Source organism: Giraffa tippelskirchi, chromosome 9, assembly GCF_054371585.1.
Source record: "Giraffa tippelskirchi isolate mGirTip1 chromosome 9, T2T-mGirTip1v1.2.pri, whole genome shotgun sequence".
Lineage (NCBI taxonomy): Eukaryota > Metazoa > Chordata > Mammalia > Artiodactyla > Giraffidae > Giraffa > Giraffa tippelskirchi.
The window spans coordinates 154569803-154594917 of record NC_137283.1 but is presented as its reverse complement, the minus strand read 5'-3'; the positions used below and the strand labels follow the sequence as shown (position 1 = coordinate 154594917).

At 42.6% G+C, this 25115-nt stretch overlaps 1 protein-coding gene and 1 non-coding gene across 7 annotated transcripts in view; one reads left to right on the top strand and one right to left on the bottom strand.

Annotated features, from left to right (window-relative positions):
- Positions 1-25115, bottom strand: part of TIAM2 (TIAM Rac1 associated GEF 2) — a 230158-nt gene that overhangs the window by 179048 nt on the left and 25995 nt on the right. The window lies entirely within an intron of this gene.
- Positions 19777-19848, top strand: TRNAC-GCA (transfer RNA cysteine (anticodon GCA)). The gene has a single exon. It is a non-coding gene; the product is annotated as a tRNA-Cys (tRNA).

Sequence of the window (25115 nt, the reverse complement as noted above, 5' to 3'; positions counted from 1 at the left end):
TCTATAGCAACTGTGTCATTTTACATTCCCAGCAACAGTGTACAAGGATACCAAATTCTCCACATCTTTGCCAACACTTGTTTTCTGGCTTTCTGTTTTTGGTTTGGGGGGATTTTTTTGGTAATACTATCCTGATGGGTGTGAAGAGGTATCTCATTGTGGTTTTGATTTGCTTTTCCCTAATAACTAGTGATGTTGAGCATCTTTTTATGTGCTTAATGGCCATTTGCCCATCCTTAAGTCCTCCGTATAGTTGTTGTTCAGTCACTAAGTCGTGTTTCACTCTTTGTGACCCCATGGACTGCAGCACGCCAGGTTTCCCTGTCCTTCACACTCTCCTGGAATTTGCTCAAATTCATGTCCACTGAGCAGTGATGCTATCTAACCATCTCATCCTCTGCTGCCCTCTCTTCCTTTTGTCTTCCATCTTTCCTGGAGGAGGGAATGGCAAACCGCTCCAGTATTCTTGCCTCCCTCCCTTACCCTCCCACTGCCACCCCACCCCCAAGACCAAGATAGAAAGATGACATCTTCCTAGAGACTACTTAAGTTATCACAAACAGAAGGCTGGTAGAAATATGAACAATAAAAGGCATTCCAATGTGGTCTCAGACAGAGATGAGGAAAAGACAATCCTTATCATAAAATGACAAAGAACTTGGATAAACAGTGCTCCTGTTCCAGTGTTTTGTGGTTGAATTTGGGAGCAACAAAACTGGACATTTAACTGGAGTGATTTCTAAGTAAATGACTGAAGGTACAGCTTGACTGCTCCTGACGGTTTACAGTAAAATGCAAGAGGGAAAAGACTTCCATGTTTACCATGGAATCGTTAAGCAAAAAAAAGAAGAACTTATAGAGTTGGAAAATTCTCAGCCTATCAGTGTATTTTATTTTATTTATTATTCATTTATTTGATTGCATCCGGTCTTAGTTGTGGCATGTAGAATCCTTTTCTGGTTGTACCATGCGAATTCTTATTGCAGCATATGAGATCTAGTTCCCTAACCAGTGATCAAAACCTGGGCTTTCTGCATTGGCAGAATCTTAACCACTGAACCATCAGGGAAGGACATGAATTCATCTTCCCCTGCGAGAACGCCAAAAACCACAACTAGCTGCTGAAAAACCATCGACAGCAGGATGTTGGAACCCACCAAGAAAAAGATACCCCACATCCAACGACAAAGCAGAAGCCACAACAAGGTGGCAGGAGGGACAAGATCATGTTAAAATCAAATCCCATACCTGCTGGGTGGGCAACCCACAAACTGGAGAACAAGAATACCAAAGAAGTTCTCACACTGTTGCAAACATTCTAGGCCCCACATCAGACTTCCGAACCTGGGGATTCAGCAAGGGACTGGGAATCCCAAGGGAATCTGACTTTGAAGGACAGCAGGAGTTGATTACAGAAGTTCCACAGGACTAGGGGAAACAGATTCTTGGAAGGCACAAACAAAGTCTCTCTCAGTCTATGTATACTGCAAAAAGTGAGAAGGCTGAGGGAGGGTCAAGTCACCCTTTGATAAGGAGATTCTAGTATTGACACTATCAAGACAGTGGAAGGACAACCTCAAAGATAATTCAGAGATCACCAGGCCCTGTGATCAGCATAGGTTCTAAGAGCAGGGGCCCAGGGTGGGAGAGGAAAACATGGTCTCCTCCACCTATGGGAGCTTCCCAGGTGATGCAATGGTAAAGAATTCACCTGCCAATGCAGGAGATACAAAAGACATGAGTTCAATCCGTGTCTGGAAGATCCCCTGGAGAAGCAAATGGCAACCCACTCCAGTATTCTTGCCTGGAGAATCTCATGGACAGAGGAACCTGGTGGGCTACAGTCCAAAGGGTCACAAAGAGTCGGACATGACTGAGCACATATGCATACCATATATACCTCCACCTATATACCAAGGGACAGGGCTGACTGGAGCCACGGGGCAGCTGTCTCTGCCCAGGAGAGCTGTGGGCATGAGACTCCAGCCCAGGAGAGTCTTACGGCCCCAGCAGAGAGCCACCTCGGGGACAGAGAATCACCACAAGAGAGGGGCCCCAACAGACAGCCACTGCAGAGCCAACTTGCCCAGCCAGACCTGGAAGGCAGAGCATCAAGTCAGAGGATTATTCCCCAGCCTTAAGGTTGAAATGCTGTTATGACATGGGACTTGTTACCCTTTTCTTCCTTCCTATTTCTCCTTTAGAATGGGAATGTCTACCCTTTGCCTGTGCCACCATTATGTCTGAAAAACACATAATTCATTTGGTTTCAGAGGCTCACAGCTGAAGAGGAACATGCCTCTGCATGAAATGGTACCTTGAGTCTCACTCGTATCTGATTTACGTGCTGTTTAGATGAGATTTTGGACTTAGATTTTAAAGCTGATGCTGGAAGGAATGGAAACTTCAGTAACTGTTGGGATGAAAGAGTGTATTATGCGGACAAGAAGGACATAACTTTGGGGGGAGGGGGAAGGGCAAATTTATGAATGAATGAGGTTCCCCCAACTCATATGTTGAAATCCTAACCTTAAGATGATAGGATTAGAAAGCTGGGCCTTTGACATGTGGATATGTGATGAGGATGGAACCCTTACAGATGGAATAAGTACACTTATAAAAGTCCAGAGAACTCTCATCCTCACACGAGGACAGTGAGGAGACAGCTGTCTATGGACCAGGAAGCAGGCTCTCACCAGACTCGGAATCTGCCGGTGCTTTGATTTTCTACCTCCAGGCCTCCAGAGCTTTATGAAATAAATGTTTAGGTCACCTAGTTATGGCATTTTGGTCATAGCCCAAACTAAGACATCACCTACTATAGCTTCTTCATCCCATTCTTCCTAAGCCTTTCTCTAATGAACTGGAATGTCCTAAACTCCATGCCCAGCCTGGACAACCTCCACCTGGGCTCACAAAAAGCCAATAAATGACCATTAGACTCACTTAAAAGCAGCATCATGAAGGGTTTTCCAGGAAACAGAAGGGAAATTTTAATAAAGCAAGACAGCTCAGGCATCAAAATCAAGGCAGAAATACCAGTAATGGTGCTCTGTTCCAATCTCCTCACAGCCCGGGGACAGAGGCACCTCTAGTGAAGCACAGGCCGCCATACACAGCCCAGCAGAAGTCCTCACGTCCAGGACCAGCCCAGGAGGGAACTGCAGCTGGAGGTGACAAAACAGACAAGAACCTTCTTATCACCTTATGCCCACTTCATGCTCTCTAATCCTTCCGCATGGGGTCAGGGGGGTCCAGGAGAAGCAAATATGAGTAGTGCCCTTGAGTCGTTGATGGGGTGACCCAGGGTGCATGTGGCCTGGCTGCCTTTGGGCATCACTAAGCCCAGGAGAACCTGCATGTAATTCCCTCCAGTCACCTATAGACGAGAATAGTGTTCACCCCCAAATCAACTGCAATCAAATTTCTAAGTATTTGCTGAGAAAAAAACTTACTGTTCTGGGTGCCACAGGGTATGAGAGTGATTTATGACATCTGCTTCCCATGAGCTTATATTTCAGATAGGAATATTATACATATATTGATATTATCTGTAGTAGAAGAATATACATAATAGATTTTATATCACATATAATAGACGACACACCATATACAGGAGAACTAGATAATAGATTATATATTATATTTAGACAATTGAAGAAAATTATATATGTAATATTGGGCTTCCTCAGTGATTCAAACCGTAAAGAATCTGCCTGCAATGCAGGAGACCAAAGTTCAGTCCCTGGGTTGAGAAGATGCCCTGGAGAAAGGACTAGCAACCCACTCCAGTATGCTTGTCCTCCATGGAGGTAGGAGCCTGGCAGGCTACAGTCCATGGGGTCACAAAGAGTTGGACATGAAGGAGCAACTAACTGTACATCTACTACATATATGTAATATGTAACAGAGGATTATATACAGTCTATACATAATTAAAGCTTTACATATTATAATAGACTATATGTAGTAGATTATATATCCCTATATATATATGTATATATATACCTCTTTGTAAATGGAACCTGTAAATGTATACTATGACAGTATGTGAAACTGAAGTTTGTGTAATGAGTACATAAGGAAAGGCGGGAGAAACAACCTGGTCCTGTATGATTGCCACTGTCTTTCCAGAGAAACACAGTTTGAGAATCCATGCTCTAAATTCTACCTATCAAAATGAGTCAATTTTTTCAAAACTTAACATGACAAATATAAAACAGTTTATTTGGGGGGGCTCCAAAATCACTGCAGATGGTGGCTGCAGCCATGAAATTAAAAGACGCTTACTCCTTGGAAGAAAAGTTATGACCAACCTAGACGGCATATTAAAAAGCAGAGTCATTACTTTGCCAACAAAGGTCCATCTAGTCAAGGCTATGGTTTTTCCAGTGGTCATGTATGGATGTGAGAGTTGGACTATAAAGAAAGCTGAGCGCAGAAGAATTGATGCTTTTGAACTGTGGTGTTGGAGAAGACTCTTGAGAGTCTCTTGGACTGCAAGGAGATCCAACCAGTCAATCTTAAAGGAAATCAGTCCTGAATATTCATTCGAAGGACTAATGCTTAACTCCAATACTTTGGCCACCTGATGCAAGAAGCCAACTCATTAGAAGAGATCCTGATACTGGGAAAGATTGAAGGCAGGAGAAGGGGATGACAGAGGATGAGATGGTTAGATAGTATCACTGATTCAATGAACACGAGTTTGAGCAAACCCCGGGAGATGGTGAGGGACAGGGAAGCCTGGCATCCTGCAGTCCATGGGGTCGCAAATAGTGGGAAAGGACTTGGCGACTGAACAACAACAATAATAGTTGCCCTTTTAAGAAATTAACAACATACAATGCTTATACTTCTTTCAGTGTGCAAATTTCCATTTATGACTGTGAAATGCACTATCTTGCAGAACTGAATAGTTAACTTATGTTGTGTGAATGTTGCAAAGAACTGAATTTAATAAAATTTGATTCAAAGGGAAAAAAAAAGAGAGAAGAGATCAGGATACACAGACACACACCAGGCTGTGCCTATACAGAGGGAGGACCATGTGAGGATGGAGCAAACCAGGGACAGCCTTAGATGAAGCCAGCCCCGCCAGCTCCTTGATCTTCGAATTTCAGCCTCCAGAACAGAGAGAAAACATATTTATGTTGTCAACACCAACAATGAAAACAAAATTGACTTCCTATAGGCCACACTTTAGGATACAAAATGAGCTAAGGTCACTGAAAACATATCTGATCATCTAGCCAAGGCAGAAGTAACTTGTTTTGGCGTTGAGACCAAGATCACAACCTAGGTGGCCCGAAGACGAACTGCTGAAGGAGGCCCAGCAGCAGCAGGGTCAGGCCTCCTGAAGGTGGACCAAGACCCGCGCCACCGCTCCCAACTCACAGCAGGAAGTCAGTCGGGGTCACAGGAGCTGCAGATGGCCATCCCGTTTTGAGTCAGTGCCCTGGCGGCAGAGACGAGCGTGCAGCTGCCGGGCCTAAGGCAGGGCCCTGGCCAGGCCGACACAGAGAGCCTGGGAGCCCTCCTCACCATTTGTAAGCAGGTCAGGGGGTAAGAGTTTGTAAGGGGGTCAGGGTGGTGTTTGGCACAGAAGTGGCACAGCGCTCAGCCTGACCCACTACCCTCCACCAAGGCAGTTGGAGAATCCATGGTTTTTCCTTAAATGCAACATACAAAACGTAATTTAACAAAGGTAATGAGTCAAATCAAAAAGGCTTACATTTCTTCTCATTACTTACATTAAGAGAAAAACAGACGAAATGTTTATCTTCAACACCTTCCAGGAAGCTACTTGCAACTGCCTTTCCCTAAGCTCTGCTGCTGTGAAGAATGCAGCTCACACAGAGGGATGGAAGAACCACTGGTACATTTTTAAGTAGTCACGGAACACGATGTACACATATATATTAAATTTGAAATAGATTTTATTGATGCACTCCACACCTACACGATCCTGGCAGCCTGTTTATGTTTCCCAGCTTTGTTTTCCACCTCTAGCCTTCTTTTCTAAATCTGTAGTTTCTCAAAACTGTCTTTACTTTCCAATAATGCAAAACCTCCCCACACCTCCCCACCTTCACCTCAACCAGCACTACCTTCTGGTGTGGGAGAGCTCTGAAAACTAGAACAAACAGGAGAATATAAACAAGATCCTTCTCCCTCCAGTGCCCCAAGCAACACTAGAGACAAGGAGGTCTGGAAGTCAAAGAGAAGACAGAGAAGATGTGAGGTCAACACTCACATGGAAATTCTCTCAGAAGTCTAAGAGCCCACTATAGCAAATAGCACTGTGCAATTTACAAAGTCCTTCATAAATGATATCTCTTAAGTATTCTCAATAATCCTCTCTTTGAAGTCCTGCAACTGCTAAGTAGGGAAGCTAGGATGTAAACTCATACTTTAGTCTGAAAATATTTAGCACATCACTTTTGAAAGATCTGCAATCCACACCAGAATGCCCGAATAATCCATTTCTTCTCATTAAATGAATGGCAGTATAAAAAAAAAAAAAAAGTACTGGTATCTGTAATCATATTTAGGAAACCACCTAAAAATGAAAGAATGAAAATTAGGAGAAGGTCAACTCCAACCTTTGCAGGTGGCTGCTATAGACACACTCCCATCCATCCAGGAGAGAGCTAAAAAAAATCTCGGTGACTCCTCATTCCAATACCTCAGAGCCCCTCCCAGGGAGTTCCTCATAATATAACCTACATCCCTCTGCCCTTAGTCCATGTCCTTCTGACCTCTGCACTCAGAGACCATATAACACTCCTCCCACCATTCATAACACTTGCATTTACTCTACGTTTCCAAAGTCGAAGTTTGGGCTTTTTTAATCTTACTCATAAAAATCACGATTTTTGTTTTTGTTTTTTTCACACCAGCTTCTTACTTTCACACTGCCGTGTTACTCATCTTCAATACTGTATTGAACAGACAGAAGGAAGCAGAGAAAACAGGCAGTCAGCCAGGGTTTCACTCAGCACTGTCTCTGCCTTGTGCATGGCATCTGCAGTTGGCCACAAGGGAAGTCTGTTTAAGGGACAGTGGAAATGCAGCATTCTGACGCTCCCTTCTTGCCATCTACTCAAAGGCAGGCGGCAATAAGAACAAAGGGCCTGTCTCTTCTACGCCAAACGTCTCATCTTAGGGACAAAAGAGAGTAGGCAGGGCAGGCAAACCCGGTCCACACAGAACCAGTTGGCAGATGGCGGGTCAGAGGGCATCAGGGGGCTGAAATGCTTCTCACAACAGGTGGGTAGTCCGAAGGATGAGGAGGGGAAGAAGGCTTAATGCAGCTCAGAGCAGTTCCAGACGTCTCTGAAACTTACGAGGATCCCTATTACATGGCCATGTTCACTTCAGGAAAATGCACCAAGCTCCCCACTATGATGTGTGCCCTTTACATTTTAAGAAAAGGTTTCTAAGTGCCCCTTTCTTAGCAATTCTGAAAGAGAAAACACTCTCCAAACCAAGCTTCTCTTTTCTCCTATGTCTGGAGAAAAAGACTGCCTCTTTTGTTCCTAAAAGTAAAAATGGTGAAACAAAGAATTCCTTTGGGTCGGCTAGGTATAAAAAACAGGATAGACAACAAAGACCCAGCCAACCACAACTTCAGATAAAGATGCTGAACCGTAATGGATACAAAAGGACTCAGAAACAAATCCTTAAGAACACAGAGAAAACGATTCCTTCATGCAGACCTACCACATCAGGGGAAAAGAATATTTAGTTGTGGGTAACAAGAGTGGGCTGAAATTTTTTTTTAGGACAATAGAGACCCAGAGAAATTATAAAGTTTTGATCATTGGAAAAAAATAATTGCAGTTATTTGACTAAGGGGAAAGTAAAGATGGTTAATATTCAGTTTACTTAGGACCCAATATATGCCATGTATAGTGCCAAGCTCATCATTTAAGGCTCATGATATTTGAGGTAGGTGTTTTATTGCCCTAATTTTAGACATGAAAAAACAGAGGCATATTTACAATAAACAGTTAATGGGGAAAAATTATAGATAACAATTAGGTCAAGAAGGAATGGAAAGACTTACAGCGAAGTCTTGCTTAAGGATGAAAGCAAGTCTCTTGGAATAAAGCCCTGATCAACTATTAATTTCTTATTTCAGAACTCAAAGAATTTTAGGGCTAACAGGTACCAACTCACTTTTGGTGGGAAAAAAAAAGAAGAGAATTATATATTTCAATACACGTCATTCCCTACCCCTCACCCCACCAACACTTTTTTTTTTTAACTCAGTATTGTGTTAAAAGTTTGCTAAGTACACAGTATACGCTAGAGCATCTTTAAAATTCTAACTAATCATCTCCCTTAACTTTCCACCTAAAAGACCTAAATAATGCACACCCTGTAGACAGTTATTCTTTCTTTCACCTGCCCAGATAAATTTACAAAAACAAATAATAATAATAATCAACAATTTAAGAAACACTGAAAATAAGCTCCAAGTCCTAGGAAAATTAAAATTCAAACTATAAAAATGTTATTTTTACAAAGTACATTCTTGTTACCATCACAGCCTTCCAAAAGTCACCTACACCAATCAAGCAAGGTCTGTGTATATGACCTTGTCCCAGAATTAACCACAGTCCACTGAATGGTCACATTTGTATTAACAAGATTCATGTTTTAACATATGATTATGATGAGGACAAGAACTTTTAGGCTGTTCCAGCGACCTCTTTGGGGACTAAATTCGCTTTAATTTTCCTAATAATGAAAAAAGGGAGCTAAATTAAACTCCAAATTTCTCAGATATTACAATTCCAGTGATGCTCTTTATACATACACACAGGAATAACACACAGTATTTGCAACATTCCAAAATTATTCTATCTCTCCTGATTTATTTAAATTATGAGCAGAAAGATTTGATGCCAAGAATAAAATGTTAGCCAAATTAAATTTGCATCATTTGCACACCCATTCAGCAAATGAAGAATTAGCACCGACTATTACAGGCTCATTTCTTCCAAACCGTATTTTATCTTTTTTCCTTCATCAGTGACAGTTTCTTTGACCCCTGTCAGTTTCACTGAAATACAAATTTAAATTTCCTTAAATTTCCTTACAGTGGATTTTGGCTTTGTTGTTGTCAGTGGAGATTCCCTAAATATTAAAAATATTGATTTATAATTAGCTAATAAAAATGTTTTTAAATTTTATTTTTTTAAAAAATCTTCATAATGAAGAGCATGGACAAAAACATTTACAGATAACATCACACTTAATGGTGAAAACTGAATGCTTTCTACCCAAGAACAGGAACAAGGCAACATTATCTTCTTGGAGGTGCTAGCCAATATGATAAGGGAGGAAAAATTGGTTAAGTAACTTAGTCAGAATTCAAACATGGGACTCTCAGACTCCATTACACTCTGAAGCAGAAGCTCCATGAGAAGAAAGAACTCTGAGAGAAAAAAGGCTTTTTTTTTTTTGATGCACTGAGTTGTAGGAGTGTAAAAGAAAGTGAAAAGTGAACGTGTTAGTTGCTCAGTCATGTCCGACTCTTTGCGACCCCATGGACTATAGCCTCCATCCATGGAACTCTCCAGACAAGAATACTGGAGTGGGTTGCCATTCCCTTCTCCAAGGGATCTTCCTGACCCAGGGATCGAACCCAGGTCTCCCACACTGCAGGCAGATTTTTTACTGTCTGAGCCACCAGGGAAGCGTAGGAGTGTAGCACACATTCAAATTAACAATATCCAGCTGGAAACTAAAATCAGTGAGCCCAGAAGAGAAGTCTTTACTAGAGGTGTATTAACCGGGCAGTAATGATATGCATAAATCGTGGTTGAAGTTTGTCAAAAACACGATTATCCACTGAAGAGGATCCGGGGTGGTTCCCTACAGAGAACATCAATTTGACAGAATTGGAAGGAGAAGCTGAAGGCAGCAGGAAAGGAATGATGAGCAAGAAAAGAAGAAAGCCAGAGAAAGGGGCTGACCCTGGAGCCAACGGCAGAAGATGCGTCACGGAGAAGGAAAGAGGTGGCTTCCCTGGTGGTTTGGTGGTAAAGAATCCGCCTGCCAATGCAGGAGACATGGGTTCAATCCCTCATCTGGGAAGACCCAACATGCCATAGAGCATCTAAGCCCGTGTGCCACAACTATTGAGCTGGTGCTCTAGAGCCCGGGAGCTGCAAGTATTGAAACCTATACAGCCTAGAGCCCATGCTCTGCAGCAAGAGAAGCCACCGCAATGAGAAGCCCTCCTGGAGAGCAGCCCCCGCTCACTGCAACTAGAGAAAAACCTGCATGCAGTGAAGACTCGGCACGCTCAAAAATAAAATTAAATTAAAACCAAAAAAGGAGCAGAAAAGAGATGAGTATTCAAAGAAGTAGACAGAGCTGCTCTGAGAAAGATGCATGAGAACAACGTTCTGTATAAAATCTCTTGTTCTGAGTATAACTCATGTCTGGCACAGTTTTAAATAAGAAGCTGAGGCTTTCTACGCTTTAACTTGTTATCTTTAAACTTGAAGCACTTGCTGGGCTTCTATTTTGGATTTCAGAACCAAGGGGCTACCGCAATTACAGGATTAGGGAGTATCATACAATAAAATGGCTATTTTAAGCCACAGATACTAGAGGCCACAGATAAGCTTGCTCAGAAACATAAGGCTACATTTTATCTTTCTAACTATTGCCTGGAAGAGAGAAGCCAGTTGCCCTGAGGGAATTAGTAGTAGTAGAAAACTTAGCCACCATTCCTGAAAGATCACAGAGGTGGTACAGTGGTAACAACATGATACTTGGTCTCTTGGGGCTCCATTCAAGTAGGGCTTAGGCGGTGCCAGAGGTCCTGAGGCCACCACTGCGGCAGTGAGCACACGTGTACTCAAACTGGGACCCAGCTGTAATAGCCTATTCCCAGTGTCCACTAAGGGAACCAAAAGACCTGGGAACAAGGAAAATCAAAACTGGCTTGACCAAATGTGTGTTTAAGATACAATGTAACAGCCACACCTGCAAGACAGCCAACATGACCGACACAAAGAGGAAAGGCAAATAAACTACAGTGCTGGAATTTCAAGACAATAACTTAACACATAGCTTTCTTAAATGCAAAGACAGAAAACTTTAGGGGAAATGATTCTCTTTATGTCAAAAAATTTCTTTAGTCCATATTTAACAAAGATTAAAAATAAAATCTCCTGCATCCCAAAGAGATAAAGAAATGCAGAGATGAAAGAAAAAAGTTCTCACGCTCAAAGAATTCTCCCTAAATTATTTTGGCTAATGCCTCAATACTCCATTTTATTTCATTTGTGTGTAAACAAAGATCTAGTGACTAACACCACTCATGACATAGATTACTGTCAGCATCTGCGTTTTTCTGATGGCAAGGCACTGAGTGGTCCATGTGATGGACCACATGGTGAGTGGGTGGTGAAGAAAGAATCACAGTGTTATCTTTCCAAGCCTTAATTCCTGTCCACAGAAAAGCAGGTTCACACAGGCTCAAGACACATGTGTACAGGAGAAAACACACAGGAACAGGAAAACATTCTGGCAAAGTGGCTTAGATTGTTCTACCTGAACATAACTTCCTTTCTCACATTAGCAAAAACATCACTGAATCACACATTTTCCCACCCCATGGATCTTCTATGGCTATAAAGTATATTCCATATTCTATAAAATATATTCTGTTTTGAGAGACTCTTCTGTCTCCTCCAGGATTTACAAGAGCAGTGAACTATCTCAATTAATATAGCCCCTGATCTCCCCCATATACTTTCAAAATATGAATTAAAATAAATTTTCATAGATCACTAATATTATTAATAGATATGTATTGATATTTACTCCTAGGAATTTTCCTTCTCTCAACTCCACCAAAAGAAAAGTGAATGAGAGAATTCAAATTAATAATATTGTGTTTTAATTTTTAAGTCTATGACACATAAATCTGAAACATTTAGTTCTTTTTATTTAAATATACGCTATGCAGCTTCTTAATTTTAAAAGGCCAGAGAGTCACAATGATATCCAGATGAACCATCTCTTCCTTTTCAAAAACTCTTTTGTAATTTGAGACAACAAATTAAAAACTGGAGATAAATTATAAGATAGAAAAAATAATTCAACATAGCAGCAGTGATTAGATTATCTACAAAGAGGGAGTTGGATTTGACTTGACTAATTCTAATATGTACCTAACACACCCAGATGTACATATGCATTTAAAAACAAAGAAATCAACAGAACAATTAAGTACCACCTTTAATCAGCTAACTTGGTTAACAACAGGAAGTATTTATGAATGTGCCTTTTCACACTAGAATTTCCAGCACACTGCCAAAGGGTTAAATATGTAAGGAGAAGGTGTCCTGTGAATACAATTGTTTGGCATTTCATAAAAACTCTTGGGTAGGGGGTAGGAGGGAAAGCTCAAGAGGGAGGGGACATATGTATACCTATGGCTTATTCACGTTGTCCAGGCAGAAACCAACAACATTGTAAAGCAATTATCTTCCAATCAAAAAAAAAAAAGAAAAACACAGGACCTTAGAAGTAGCAAAAAAAAATAAAATAAAACTCTTAGCCACATATGAGAAAGAAATCACAGCTATCAGGGAGGACAAAACCCTCATGGGAACTCACTTTACCAAAACCATGAATGCATTCTCCAGTTTTAAATCTTATTGCAGTCTACTGCACATCATTACCAGGCCAGAGACAACTTATTTCCGGGGTCTTTTAACAAGAGACAGCACAGATCTTTATCCAAACACTGAAAGGAGAGGTTGGATCTCATTATTTGGAAGTTTGGACTCTCCCTGGTTGAGCCCTCAACTCAAGGCCACACTTAACAAAAACACTCATTGTGAACAGTGGAATCCAAAATCTAACGTCCCCCCTTATAGAAACATAGCTTTCTTCCAAGACTTACAAATGAGCATTATTCCACAGAAGCGAGGGCAAGTTAGCTAACAGATTTTTCCACAAGCACGTGATGAATCTGATGAAATCATGGTGAGCATTCCCAGTGGCGCCCAGCGCCTCCACCGACAGCCTCTGAGCAGTAGACGGACAGTACCAGGAGGCCTGGGGCTTGCAAGACAAAAGCAGAGACCATCAACTAAATCCTTCTCACAGCTGGCCAGGGCCAGAGCCTTAGTTAGCACTCCTGCTCCACCTGAACCTTCAGGGGTCAGAGTAACAAAATCTGAGCAGTCATTGCAAGACTTTTGAAAAATCAAGTTCTTACCTACAGAAGAAGGTTCCGTTTTAACTTTCACATCCTAATGTTCTTTCTTGTTGTCTAGCAAAAATACCCTAAGATTCATCGCAAGTTGGCTGTAAGCAACTGAGGAATAAAGTAGACATTGTGGATTTTTCTCCTCTACGTGAAATGACATTCAAAGAAGCTCGAGGGCCAGCAGGCGTTTGGGATAGACGGGGGGTAGGGGTGAGGAGTGGGAACTGGGGGGAGAGGGTGATGGTCTGGGGCGGGGAGGGGTCATTCTCCTCTCATGTCTGGACCATCTCTCTACTTGCATATTACAACCAGTCTCCCAAAGGCTCCTTAGAAACAATTTTATCAGCTTCTCCCTCTGGGAGAAGGCAATGGCACCCCACTCCAGTACTCTTGCCTGGAAAATCCCATGGACGGAGGAGCCTAGTAGGCTACAGTCCACGGGGTCGCTAAGAGTCGGACACGACTGAGCGACTTCACTTTCACTTTTCCCTTTCATGCACTGGAGAAAGAAATGGCAACCCACTCCAGTATTCTTGCCTGGAGAATCCTAGGGACGGCAGAGCCTGGTGAGCTGCTGTCTATGGGGTCGCACAGAGTCGGACACGACTGAAGCTACTTAGCATAGCATAGCATAGCATAGCATCTCCCTCTGGATCACGACTGGCCTCATATCCCATCCCCAATCTTTCATCATCCCTCTCCAGCTACCAGCCCATCACTTTCCTTTTCTCAGGCTCTAACTTCAGAAAGTTATTATAAAGTAATACAAAAATCACTTCGACCCCACTGCTTCTAATGGGCAATAAGGATGAAACTCTCCAAAAGCAGCAAATCTTTAAGCTACATCCAGTTCCTGAGTATAGAAAAAGACAAAAAGGCTAACAATTCCTTTCATGAACCCTAAAGCAACCACTGAGAAATGAGTGTTAGTTGCTCAGTTGTGTTCGACTCTGAGACCCCATGAAGGTAGCCCACCAAGTTCCTCCATCCATGTGATTTTTCCAGGCAAGAATACTGGAGTGAGTTGCTATTTCCTTCTCCAGGGGATCTTTCCAACCCAGGGAACAAACCTGGGTCTTCTGCATTGGAGGCAAACTCTTTACTGTCTGAGCCACCAGGGAAATGAGGATTATTATTCCTACTTTAATAGATGATGTGATAGTCTGGAAAATCAAAGATAGTCAGATGAAAATGTGTTGCAATTATTAAGCAAGTTCAATAAGAGGAACATACCGTGAATAGACAAAATGAGTAGGCTTCTACATATTAGTAATAACCACTTAAAAGGCAAGAGAATCCCCAAACTCCAGGGCCTTATCATTAACCGAGGCCCCAAGGAGTTTCCGCGTCTTGCTGTTTACCTTCTTGGAATTTAAAGTTGAAGAGATTTAGAAATTACTGTGGCTCAGCTGGTAAAGAATCCACCTGCATTGCAGGAGACCTGAGTTCAATCCCTGGGTTGGGAACATCCCCTGGAGAAGGGAAAGGCTACTCACTCCAGTATTCTGGCCTGGAGAATTCCATGGACTATATAGTCCATAGGGTCACAAAGAGTCAGACATGACTGACTTTCACTTTCATTCATTTAAAACAATAATACCTAATAATAAAGTCATTAGGTATTAAAAAAAAAAAAAGTGAGGGGAAAAATCCTTTTTCCATCACCAGTAAAAATAACTAAATAATTGGAAATCAGTGAGAATGCATAATATCTATAATAAAAACCTATTAAAATTTTACTAAAGGGCATAAAGAAGATCTGAAAAATTCTGACAGTCTTGGTAGGAAAATTCAAATCACAAGAGCTCAAACTTAAATTACGATATATGCAGTACAATTGCAAATAGATTTTTAAAAGTTCATCCTAAAGTTCATCTGGATGAGTCATTTTATAAAGAATAGCCCAGAAAAATATTCTGAGAAAAAAAAAAAATGAGAGTATTTGTCCTATCAGATGTCACAATATTCTACTGATATAAATTTACTGTAATCCTAATAGCGTGCTACCAAACAGAAATATTCAAAGTCCAGAAATAGATACAAACTTGTATGGAGATTTAGCAACATGACAGCGGTGGCATTTCAAGGTAACAAAGACAGGTGCTGAAACAACCAGTGTTAGAACAATCAAGCTGTTTCCTTCCCAGCTCTCTACTGTATTACACAGTTTCACTCGTGAAAACCCAGCAGCACACTGGCCTCTCCCAAAATACAAATGGTACCAAAGGTGCATGTAAGCTTATTAGAGAGTAAAAAAGTGAAGTCGCTCAGTCGTGTCCAACTCTTTGCGACCGCATGGACTGTAGCCTACCAAGCTCCTCCGTCCATGGGATTTTCCAGGCAAGAGTACTGGAGTGGGTAGCCATTTCCTTCTCCAGGGGGATCTCCCCCACCCAGGGATCGAACCCGGGTTTCCCGCATTGCAGGCAGACACTTTTACCATCTAAGCCACCAGGGAAGTCCAAGAGCTTCTCACCAAGTCCCTAAGGAGAGATGAGTCTACACTTAAACCAAGCCAGCATCACAGTCATCCATTTTAACCTTTAGGTTCTCAGGGAAACAGCCAAGATACCGCCTCTCCACTGGCAGAGACTGGCACTGGGGCCAAGGGGCCACACAGGCTGCCATCTGAGTCATGGCTGAGTCAGTCCTGTGAAGCCTTCCAGCCTTGCCTGGACGCCTCCACCTCCAGCTTGCAGGCTCTTTGTTACAAAAACACTTCCAGTCCTCTCTCAGCACTCATCTGTTCCCTTCAGAGTGTGACAGGTAGCCACAGTGAATTCTGCAAGGAAAAGTCATGTTCTACTCCGGAAAGAAGGTTGGAGGGGGTGTTGAGCTGGGTGGAGAATGGTGACCAATACTCAGTTCCCATCACAAAAACATGATGGTTCTTAATGGGAACCTTGGGAAGAACTTGGGGAATGCAGGTCAGAAAGGATGCCAAGATCATCTGTATTTGGAATAAATAAAGGTTTTTATTATCCGAACTGTGGAACATGTCCCCAAGGGAAAGACTTTTGTGATGTGACAGCTTCCCCCGGTCTTAAGTATTCCTCTTGTTAGAGGCTCTTTTTTATCCAGTACCCCGCCAAAGCCATGGAGCACCATCAGAGGACAAAGCAAAATGCTGGATATGAGCTATTTTATGCTCCCAGGTGGAAATCCAACCTATGGTTATCAGAGCTCTAACAGGGCTGCGAGTCACCTCTGTGGAGGAAAGTCCGATAAAAGAAGCCGATTATATTCTGAGACGGGATCCCTGAGAATGTACAGGCCAGTTAATGCTCGATGTCCTTCATTCTCACAACTGCCAAAGAGGCTGCCTTCCAAACCACCCAACAGCGAAAGGTCCAAGTACTTTTCAGAAAGCTCCCCAAGTCTTCCTTTTCCCTCCCTTTTTTTCTTTGGGGGTGGGGGTGGAAACAGGAAAAGAGCAAGGGGCCACATGCATTTGTGTACTTGCACTGAAAATAGATTTTTAAATGTGGTTGGTAAAATGGGCTGGTACGAGTCTAGCTCCAGTGGCTAAAGATGCATACACTGTCCTGGAAATTAATTTTAATTTGATGAAAAAGCGTTACAATGTGTTTGAGACACATTAAATAAAAAATAGCCTTTTTAAAGAAAAAACAGTTTCTATGGGATGCTTGATAACTAAAATGACATTTAACGAAGTACAAGCCAAGTGTCTGAGCCCTTCCCCCTGCCAGATCCGTCTCAATCTGCAGAGTGAGGGCCAACAAGGAAGCCCTCCAAAGTTCAACCACCTATAAAGGTCTAAGATCCTAATTCCGAAACATTTGTATTCTCTACTCTGTCCCCGCAGGACCAGAGGGGAAAGAAAGTCAGGGCCACTGGCTCAGTAAAATGAAATCCTGTCTTGGCTCTCCTATGATTTCACTTACTTTTTATAGCTTGGCTTTCCAACGTAGTAATTGCTTTCTTTTTTTAAAGGCATGGATTTACACCACATTTAATTTGAATGTCCCTAAATATAGATTTCGGTCTACTATAATGGCAAATTCATAAGATCCCACCCCTGAAGACCTAAATATAACAGCAATTTAGGGATAGGATTCTTTTCCTATAAAGCAAAAATATTAAAGTGATCAAACATAACATGTCCATCTGCCACCTAAAGACAATTTCTAAACCCAACTTTTATGATATTCTCAAAAAAAAAAAAATGTACAGTCTCTTTCAGGAAATTTGTGGTCTGAAAAATCTGAGATTAAAAAATTATATCATGTTGTTTTATGTCTGTGAGCTCTTATATTCTCTGGTTCAGATATTGGTACTTAAATCTAACAGAAAAGCAGTTATTTTAGATTTCTATCAATTCTCAGAAAACAGACATAGAATTCACTTTTCGTTCTTCAACTACTTACCTCGTAGTAAAGGAAAACAGTAATAAGTTCTCTCCCCAGAACCATGTAATTGAAGATAACAAAAGCCCATGTGCATGCTAAGTCACTTCAGTTGTGTCTGACTCTGCAATCCCATGGACTGTAGGCCACCAGGCTCCTCTGTCCACAGGGATTCTCCAGGCAAGAATACTGGAGTGGGTTGCCATGCCCTCTTCTGGGGATCTTCCCAACCCAGGGATCAAACCCAGGTCTCCCACATTGCAGGCATATTCTTTACCATCTGAGTTACCAGGGAAGCCCAAGAATACTGGAGTGGGTATCCTATCCCTTCTCCAGGGGAATTTCCCAACCCAGGAATCAAACTAGGGTGCCCCGCATTGCAGGCGGATTCGTTACCAGCTGAGCTACCCGGGAAACAAAAGCTTGGCATGGTCCAAAGAACACGTGCTCTGGAATCAGCCTGGGTCAAATCCCAGCGCCACTGCTGAATTCCTCACCCTCTCCAAGCTCGTGTCCTCCTCGGCAGGACTGAGATGATGGCATCGCAGACTCCTACGAGTCAACAAGAGGAGGGTGTTGCTGATGAAGAGTCATGGAAATACTTTTTCCTATCCTTTCACTTCTCAGATGAAGGTAAGTGAGAACCAGAGAAATTACCACACAATCCAACAATCTGCATCTCAGGAAGTGGTTTATGGAGCAGGACAGTCTAAGGCTTCACTTGGGACTTTTAGATGCGATGAACAAAAGCAGAAAACTATTTATGTTCACAAGGAGCTCTGCCTCCCAGGAAGGCTGGCCGAATCTCACTACTGTATGGTGTATAGAGAAATAAGAACTTTCCCCACAAAAGAAGGCCTCCAAAGACTGATGGGTAACACCTGCCTTTGTGCTGTGTGCTCAGTCGCTGAGTCGTGTCCGACTCTTTGCGACCCCATGGACTGTGGCCCATCAGGCTCTTCTGTCTGTGAGATTCTTCAGGCCAAGAATACCGGAGTGGGTTGCCATTTCCCTCTCCAACACCTGCCTTTATTGACTTCAAATATCTCTTCATCTTTGCTTGGTCGCTTATGACCATTCACTTCTAGTTGCTTTCAGGCTAGGAGGTCGCCCAACACATCACACTGGAAGAGCAACAGAGGACACACAGACGTGTACCATTTCCACCTGCGCGCGACCCCGTGCACTGACCAGGCAGTCTTGGGCGGAAGTAGCTGAAAAGAACACCGGTTTATGATGGAAAGATAACTCTCACTTACTCAACTGCAAATTTTCCTAAGAATTCTTTCACTTCTAATCATAAAGGTCCCTCACACCGACCCCTCAACACTCTGCATCTTGGCCGAGTGTGGCACCTCGGATCCCATTCCAGGCTAAGATTTGTCTTCAAGAGTGCCAGGTGTCAGGTACAGACAGCATCTCTCGCTGAGATCCACCCCGGGGCTCAGATTTTCCTCCAAAGTCCATTTCCTGCAGTAGCTGCAAGTAAATCCAAGTCAAATTCAGACATCTTGAACAAAGAGGAAAAGAATGCAGCTCTCAACATAAATTTACATGCTGGGGAGGGGGGGGTGGCCAAGGAGCAAAAACTGGATTCCTTTTTCTCTCTCAATCCCTTTGTTTGCAAAACCACTCCTTCAAAACAGAAGCCAGAAATGAAGAAACCAAAGATGGATATGGAAATGAATTCACTTTATACATATCCACAGCTGCGAAGCCAAAACCAAACCCAGAACATGACACAAGTAAGCCCAGTAAGGCCTGAAAAAACCAGCTCAGTTCCAAGGTCACTGAGGGGAGCTTATACATAAGCAGTAACCATACTCTACCATCAGAGTAAGCTTTAACGTCTCATAACTCAAGGAATTTGACAACAAAAGACATTGTACTGCTTCTGCAAGACAGCCCCAGGCAGTTTTCCCTGGAGGGAGAGCTGCACTAACTCAGCTCAGGCTTCTTGGTTGTTTATGTCTCTCCTCAGCATTAAAGATTCCAGAGACGAGGTCAATGAGCTCTTCAAGAACTGGCCAGGCACACGCATCGCGCAGCGTGTCCAACTCTGTTTAGTCTTTTTTTTTTTTTGGTAGAAATTGTTTAAATATATTCTTAGACGATAAACATAACTAGAAAATAAAAAGCATAGGTTAATACCTATGGGCTTCCCTGGTGGCTCAGATGGTAAAGCTTCTGCCTGCAATGCGGGAGACCCAGGTTCGATCCCTGGGTTGGGAAGATCCCCTGGAGAAGGAAATGGCAACCCACTTCAGTACCCTTGCCTGGAAAATCCCACGGACAGAGGAGTCTGATAGGCTACAGTCCATGGGGTCACAAAGAGTCGGACACGACTGAGCGACTTCACTTTCTTTTGCTTTCTTAATACCTATGTTTCTCCTGCTTTCTTTGCTTTTTTTTTTTGAAACATTTTATTTTATATTGGACTAGAAAGAAAAGCGTTAGTCGCTCAGTCATGTCCGACTCTTTATGACCCCTTGGACTTATAGCCCACCAGGTTCCTCTGTCCATGGAATTCTCCAGGCAAGAATATTGAAGTGGGTTGCCATTTCCTTCTCCAGGGGATCTTCCCAACCTAGGGATCAAACCCAGGTCTCCTACACTGCAGACAGATTCTTTACCATCTGAACCCCCACAGCCAGCTATTAATGTTGTGAGACATATACATGGATCAATTTTCTTCAAGTCAACAAATGTTTACCAATCAACCAGTGATCTGCAGTTGACTTCCATGGGCTTCTTCAGGCAGGAACAGGAAACACTCTTTCACTCCCAAAGTGTGGAAGGAGTTGAGGGACTGGGGCAAGGTTGCTTAGCTGGGAGGTGGTACGGCCAGTAAGGAAGACCCAGGCTGACTCCCAGCCAGGTATGCCCATCTACTTTGCTGTCTTTTCTAATTTGCCTGCCCTGCTCTGCAATCCCGGAAGCAGGGGCTCAGAAAGGTTACGTCAATTCCCCAAGATTCTACAGCTGGCCAGGAGGCTCAAGGCCAGAAGTCAGGCAAACCAGTCAGCAGTCTAGTGTTCCTTCCAGTATATCAGAGAAAACCACATATGGGGAGAAAAGGTACCTCTGGAGCCCCATGGCAATATCTAAGGCAGTCCACCTCCATCATTTTCAACCTTCGCCCCAGGAAGGACTTTCATGATCATTTTCCATTTACTTTTGTTTACTTAATTTTCAATTTCATTTAAATCACTTGCTTTCTCATTTTCTCATTGATTCAACAAATCATTAATAAGGACTTAGTTTTTCTTTAAAAAAAATATCACCTGGACACACATTCTCCCTTAAAACAATCCATTCATTACACAGTCAGCAGATATTTACTCAGTCATCTACTAATTTGGATGCCATTAACATGTGTTTCCAGCAGAGACAGAGGGATCCTCAATATTGCCACTATTCAGAATTATCACAAAGCAGTCAAAGAAAAACACCATCAGAACACAGCCAAGAGATGATGCATGGCACCATAGGTAAGTTTTCCCAGCTCAAGAGGAGAAAGTCTAGCAGCTTTCACTCACAATTTCAGCATTCCAAACAAGCTTTCCCAGTAACAGGGACTGGGCACCACTGAGCATTCATACAGCACAGCATTTGGACTTTTCTCAAAGCAACTCTATGAGATAAGTATCAGTGCCTCAATTACAAAGGATGAGAAGGTACAAAGAATTCAATCACTTTCAAAGGTCAGAGAGCAAGAATGACCATTCTAGATTCAATCACAGATCTATCTGAAAGTCAGTGATGCCTAAGAAACAGAAAACAGATGGCTGACTCATTTGGATTTAACAAGTGCATTTTGTTAAGACTGGTGGAAATGCAGATATACGATCTATTTACTCATTCAACAAAACTTTGAGCTCCTTACAGGGACAGAGCCCAAAAATAGAAACATAGCCAGAAGCAAGAAAAAACTACTCATATTTTAAAACCATGCTTATTTTATCATCAGAATACAGAGTTCCAAAGAATAGCAAGGAGAGATAAGAAAGCCTTCCTCAGCAATCAATGCAAAGAAATAGAGGAAAACAACAGAATGGGAAAGACTAGAGATCTCTTCAAGAAAATTAGAGATACCAAGGGAACATTTCACGCAAAGATGGGCTTGATAAAGGACAGAAATGGTACGGACCTAACAGATGCAGAAGATATTAAGAAGAGGTGGCAAGAATACACAGAAGAACTGTACAAAAAAGATCTTCACGACCCAGATAATCACGATGGTGTCATCACTCACCTAGAGGCAGACATCCTGGAATGTGAAGTCAAGTGGGCCTTAGAAAGCATCACTATGAACAAAGCTAGTGGAGGTGATGGAATTCCAGTTGAGCTATTTCAAATCCTCAAAGATGATGCTGTGAAAGTGCTGCACTCGATATGCCAGCAAATTTGGAAAACTCAGCAGTGGCCACAGGACTGGAAAAGGTCAGTTTTCATTCCAATCCCGAAGAAAAGCAATGCCAAAGAATGCTCAAACTACCGCACAATTGCACTCATCTCACATGCTAGTAAAGTAATGTTCAAAATTCTCCAAGCCAGGCTTCAGCAATATGTGAACCGTGAACTTCCAGATGTTCAAGCTGGTTTTAGAAAAGGCAGAGGAACCAGAGATCAAATTGCCAACATCCGTGGCTCATCGAAAAAGCAAGAGAGTTCCAGAAAAACATCTATTTCTGCTTTATTGACTACGCCAAAGCCTTTGACTGTGTGGATCACAATAAACTGTGCAAAATTCTGAAAGAGATGGGAATACCAGACCACCTGACCTGTCTCTTGAGAAACCTGTATGCAGGTCAGGAAGCAACAGTTCGAACTGGACATGGAACAACAGACTGGTTCTAAATAGGAAAACAAGTACGTCATGGCTGTATATTGTCACCCTGCTTATTTAACTTATATGCAGAGTACATTATGAGAAACGCTGGGCTGGAAGAAACACAAGCTGGAATCAAGATTGCCGGGAGAAATATCAATAACCTCAGATATGCAGATGACACCACCCTTATGGCAGAAAGTGAAGAAGAACTAAAGAGCCTCTTGATGAAAGTGAAAGAGGACAGTGAAAAAGTTGGCTTAAACCTCAACGTTCAGAAAACTAAGATCATGGCATCTGCTCCCATCACTTCATGGCAAATAGATGGGGAAACAGTGCAAACAGTGTCAGACTTTATTTTTTTGGGCTCCAAAATCACTGCTGATGGTGATTGCAGCCATGAAATTAAAAGACACTTACTCCTTGGAAGGAAGGTTATGACCAACCTAGATAGCATATTTAAAAGCAGAGACACTACTTTGCCAACAAAGGTCTGTCTAGTCAAGGCTATGGTTTTTCCAGTGGTCATGTATGGATGTGAGAGTTGGACTGTGAAGAAAGCTGAGCGCCGCAGAATTGATGCTTTTGAACTGTGGTGTTGGAGAAGACTCTTGAGAGTCCCTTGGACCGTAAGGAAATCCAACCAGTCCATCCTAAAGGAGATCAGACCTGGGTGTTCATTGGAAGGACTGATGTTGAAGCTGAAACTCCAATACTTGGGCCACCTGATGCGAAGAGTTGACTCGTTGGAAAAGACCCTAATGCTGGCAAGGATTAGGGGCAGGAGGAGAAGGGGACAACAGAGAATGAGATGGTTGGATGGCATCACTGACTCATGGACATGGGTTTGGGTAAACTCCGGGAGTTGGTGATGGACAGGGAGTCCTGGCATGCTGCGATTCATGGGGTCGCAAAGAGTCGGACATGACTGAGCGACTGAACTGAACTATTTTATCAGTCGTGCTTGCAAGGGGATTACCATCCAGTAAAGGCAGTATCAATCTTATCTTCTAGGAAATGAGATAAGAGATGCTTGCAAGCAGATTTCAAATAAAGATACAAAACTGGAAACCTGGGACATTCCCAACCTAAGCTAGAAATAAGTGATAAGAGGTAAGACATTAAGTGTCACAGATGAGAAAGGAGGCTGAAGTTGCCCTTGAGACGTGAAGATATGGAGAAGTGGATGACAACCAGGAAAGCCTCAACCTAGGGTAACCCTAGGACTTCCCTGGTGGCTCAAGCGTCTGCCTACTATGCAGGAGACCCAGGTTCAATCCCTGGGTCAGGGAAGATCTCCTGGAGAAGGAAATGGCAACCCACTCCAGTATTCTTGCCTGGAAAATCCCATGGATGGAGGAGCTGGTAGGCTATAGTCCATGAAGGGTCGCAAAGAGTCAGACACGAGTGAGTGACTTCACTTCCTTCACTTTTCAGGGTAACCCCACCCACCCATGTCTAGAGCTGGGTGACTCATGGAAATAAAATGTCAGCTATGCATGTCAGTCAGCTATGCAGATGTCAGCTATGCAGAGTACATCATGAGAAATGCTGGACTGGATGAAGCACAAGCTGGAATCAAGATGGCCAGGAGAAATATCAATAACCTCAGATATGCAGATGGCACCACCCTTATGGCAGAAAGTGAAGAAGAACTAAAGAGCCTCTTGATGAAAGTCAAAGAGGAGAGTGAAAAAGTTGGCTTAAAGCTCAACATTCAGAAAACTAAGATCATGGCATCCGGTCTCATCACTTCATGGCAAATAGATGGGGAAACAATGGAAACAGTGAGAGACTTTATTTTCTTAGGCTCCAAAATCACTGCAGATAGTGACTGCAGCCATGAAATTAAAAGACACTTGATCCTTGGAAGAAAAGTTATGACCACCCTAGACAGCATATTAAAAAGCAGAGACATTACTTTGTCAACAAAGGGCCATCTAGTCAAAGCTATGGTTTTTCCAGTGGTCATGTATGGATGTGAGAGTTGGACCATAAAGAAAGTTGAGTGCCAAAGAATTAATGCTTTTGAACTGTGGTGTTGGAGAATACTCTTGAGAGTCCCTTAGACTGCAAGGAGATCCAACCAGTCCATCCTAAAGGACATCAGTCCTGGGTGTTCATTGGAGGGACTGAAGCTGAAACTCAAATATTTTGGCCACCTGATGCGAAGAACTTACTCATTTGAAAAGACCCTGATGCTGGGAAACATTGAAGGCAGGAGGAGAAGGGGACAACAGAGGATGAGATGGTTGGATGGCATCAGCGATGCAATGGACAGGAGTTTGAATAGGCTCCGGGTGTTGGTGATGAACAGGGAAGCCTGTCGTGGTGCAGTCCATGGGGTTGCTGAGTCGGACACGACTGACCGACTAACCTGAACTGATGTGTGCAAGTAACTCTTCCAGTGACTACTTTGGTAAAGCAAGATACAGATGAGATTAATTTAAATAATGTGTTGGAATCCAACATACCCACGTTACTGTCCACGGTAACATGAAAACATAAAAATTATTAATGAACTTATATTTGGGTTTGTTTGTGCAAAGGTCTCAGAACTCAGTGGGCGTGGATTTTGCACTTAACAGCATAGCTTAGCTGCACTGGCCACATATCCAGGGCTCAAGAGCCACATGCAAGAAGACACACAAGTCTAGAGGCAAATCAC